Source organism: Heterodontus francisci, unplaced genomic scaffold (assembly GCF_036365525.1).
Source record: "Heterodontus francisci isolate sHetFra1 unplaced genomic scaffold, sHetFra1.hap1 HAP1_SCAFFOLD_121, whole genome shotgun sequence".
Classification (NCBI taxonomy): Eukaryota; Metazoa; Chordata; class Chondrichthyes; order Heterodontiformes; family Heterodontidae; genus Heterodontus; species Heterodontus francisci.
Window position 1 is genome coordinate 3,217,003 of NW_027140425.1, and position 3,523 is coordinate 3,220,525.

Below are 3,523 nucleotides of genomic sequence, written 5' to 3' on the forward strand. Positions count from 1 at the left end.
TGAAGGAAAGAAACTTGCAGGAGGAAAGGGATCGAGCTGGTGAGTGGAACTGACTAGATTGCTCCGGGGAGAGCCAGCATGGACGTGATAGGCCAAACGACCACCTTCCATGCTGTAAATGACTCTGTGTTGTTTCTCAAATTCAATCCACTGGTGTTTGGTAAATAATTTCAAAGTAAATTGTGCAACCGGAAAATCAGAACCAAGGCAAGGGACGCATAAGGAAGCGGAATTGCTGAAACCCGGGATTGAACCAGGGATCTTTAGATTTTCAGTCTAACGCTTTCCCAACTGAGCTATTTCAGCCCCACATTAACAGTGGTTCGGTGTCCTTATTTTGGAAGAAAATACATACATTCAAGTTTTCCAAAAAATTAAAGAACACAACATGTGAGTAATATTCCCCATTGCTTTCTCAGTACTGATGGATTGTGAAGCGGGAGACAGCCAGAAGTGCCAATGAGCCGCACAGACCCTGAGCTGAGAATGAAATGAGTTCAAATTCAATCTTTCATAGCGAGATGCTGCAGAGAGGTAAGAGTCCTGAATCAAAGCGAGATTTGCTCATTTCAAACACTCGCTGTACTCTCTGCTCAAGAAGCCTTAAAAAAGGGGAAAACAGAATGGCACTCAAACTCACAACCCTGCCATTAAAAGTCTCATGTTCGACTGACAGAACTGTCACTTCTACTCGCTCTCTTATTGGATGGATGCAACTCCAACGCAGGGGTGGCATTCAAATCCTCCCATGGGTCCACATGTCAGACTGAGTTCCATGTTGTAGACTCAAGCAAAGGAAATCTGCTCACTTCCAAAACTATCAGCGAATTGAAGCAGATTACGATCAACATCATCAGAGGTCAGAACGACCTGGTGAAAGAAGACACTCTGAAGAAGGATCCACAATTATTCAAAGGCATCGACAAAGTGAAAAACAAGAAAATCGATGAGTCAATGCAAGCCAAACAACAGAAACACTGAAGAATTCCATTCCATTCCAGTCCAGAACCCAGTCCTGTTGTATTTGGAGTCAGGTCACAATTGCAGCAACAACTTTATATTCCCACTTGGCTATCTGCACATTTAGTGAATTACAATTTTGTCGACAAGCTCTTTGAATCCAGTTGTCTGGTCCTCAAGCCAGCTCCGTATGGAAGTCAATTCCACCTTCTGCAAGGCTGAAACCAATAGATAACCTTAATCTAAAAATGCCAGCAGACCAGGGCTCATCTGGGATTTAAACCCAGGATCTCTCGCATGTTAATTAACCATACACCCTAAGCGAGAATCATACCCCTAGACCAACGAGCCACTGACAGGTCAGGCTTTATTAGCTGCTGTGGAATTTCACTGGAACCCCCCCGCCAATCATCCATTTTTTTTCAGATCAAAGCAACATCCTGCAAATGCTGAAATAAAAACAGAATGTGGTGGAAATGCTCAGCAGCTCTGGCAGCATCTGTGCTGTGAGAAACACAGTTAACGTTTCAGGGCACTCACCTTTTGTTTCAGCCATCCTTTCAGACTGCTTCTGTCCATCCAATCTCACTTTCTATTCAATCCACATTTTAACCATTCACTACGTTACTACATTTTTCATGAATTCCTCATTTCTTTTATTAATGACAATTTTGTATTTCTGGCCTTTGCTTCAGACACCACCACAAGTGGAATCATGTCTCCATTTACCCAATCAAACCACATCGCTGCATCCTCATATTGCAATGTTTCTTTAACCCTGACAGACTGTGGAGTTTCTGCTGCGTGATTGCAGTTCTTGCTTCCCGCCAGTAGATGTCACCTCACTCCAATGCAGTGAAGTTTACAAATCTGAGAGAGACACAACAGGAAATAATTGTTCACATTATAGTGAATGTGTGGGATTCAGAAATACTAGGAGTGGAGACGAGTTATTATTGCACTCTGCTATTACATCTTTTCTAATGGACTCCAGCATTTTCCCCACGACTGATGTCAGGCTAACCGGTATATAATTCGCTGTTTTCTTTCTGCCTCTTTTTTTAAATAATGGAGTTACATTAACTACCGTCCAATCCATTGGAACTGTTCCAGAGTCGATAGAATTTTGAAAAAAGACCAGAAATGCATCTGCTATTTCAAGGGCCACTTCCTTAAGTACTCTGGGATGTAGATTATCAGGCCCTGGGGATTTATCGGCCTTCAATCCCATCAATTTCCCAAACATTCCCTACTAATACTGATTTCATACAGTTCCTCCTTCTCACTAGACCCTATGTTCCCCAACATTTCTGGGAGATAATTTGTATCCTCCGTTGTGAAGACAGATCCAAAGTATGTATTTAATTGGTCTGCCATTTCTTTGTTCCCCATTATAAATTCCCCCGTTTCTGACTGCAAGGGGCCCACATTTGTCTTCACTAATCTTTTTCTCTGCACATATCTATAGAGCTTTTACAGTCAGTTTTTGTGTTCTCTGCTAGCTTACTCTCATACTCTATTTCCCCCTTCTTAATCAATCCTTTTGTCCTCCTCTGCTAAATTCCAAACTGCTCACAATCTTCAGGTTTGCTGCTTGTTCTGGCCATTTTATATTTCTCCTCCTTGGATCTAATACTTCCCTTAATTTCTTTTGTAAGCCACAGTTGAGCCATCCTTCCTGTTTTACTTTTGCACAGACAGGAATGAACAATTGTTGTAATTCATCCATGCGCTCTTTAAATGCTAGCCATTGCCTATCCACTGTCAACCCTTTAAGTAACGTTCCCCAATCTATCAAAGCCAACTCCCGCCTCATACCTTCATAGTTTCCTTTGTTTAGATTCAAGACCCGAGTCTCGGAATCAACTCTCTCACTCTCCATCTTAATGAAGAAGTTTATCATATTATGGGCGCACTTATGAGAGAAGGGTGGAAATTGGAAGTGTGAAATGTGAGAACAAGTTCAGCCAGGCGGAGGAGGGTGGTGGTGGATGGGGACTGGTTGGGCCTCTGTTCCAGGAAGAAGCGGAGAGCCCTCAAACCATCCTGGTGCGGGATGGAGGTGTAGAGCGATTGGACGTCCATAGTGAAGAGGAGGCGGTTGGGACCAGGAAAGTGGAAATTGTCAAAATGACGTAGGGCGTCAGAAGAGTCACGGATTTTGGGAAGGAGGTAGAAGAGGGCTGTCCGGGGTTGTGGGACTATGAGGTTGGAAGCTGTAGAGGGAAGATCTCCAGAGGAGATGAGGTCAGTGACAGTCCTTTGGACGGTGGCTTGATGTTCGGTGGTGGGGTCATGGTCCAGAGGGAGGTAGGAAGAGGTGTCTGTGAGTTGGCTTTGAGCTTCTGCAAGGTAGAGGTCGGTACGCCATACAACAACAGCACCACCCTTGTCTGCAGGTTTGATGACCATGTCGGGGTTAGACCTGAGAGAACGGAGAGCCTCAAGTTCAGAGGGGGACAATGTTCTCACATTGAACAACTTCTCCTTCAACTCCACGCACTTCCTTCAAGTAAAAGGTGTCGCTATGGGTACCCGAATGGATCCTAGTTATGCCTGTCTT

The 3,523-nt window shown here is 44.0% G+C and overlaps 1 non-coding gene across 1 annotated transcript; it reads right to left on the reverse strand.

Annotated features, from left to right (window-relative positions):
• Window positions 1–233: 233 nt before the first annotated feature.
• On the reverse strand, window positions 234–306 carry trnaf-gaa (transfer RNA phenylalanine (anticodon GAA)). The gene has a single exon. It is a non-coding gene; the product is annotated as a tRNA-Phe (tRNA).
• Between the last annotated feature and the right edge of the window lie 3,217 nt (window positions 307–3,523).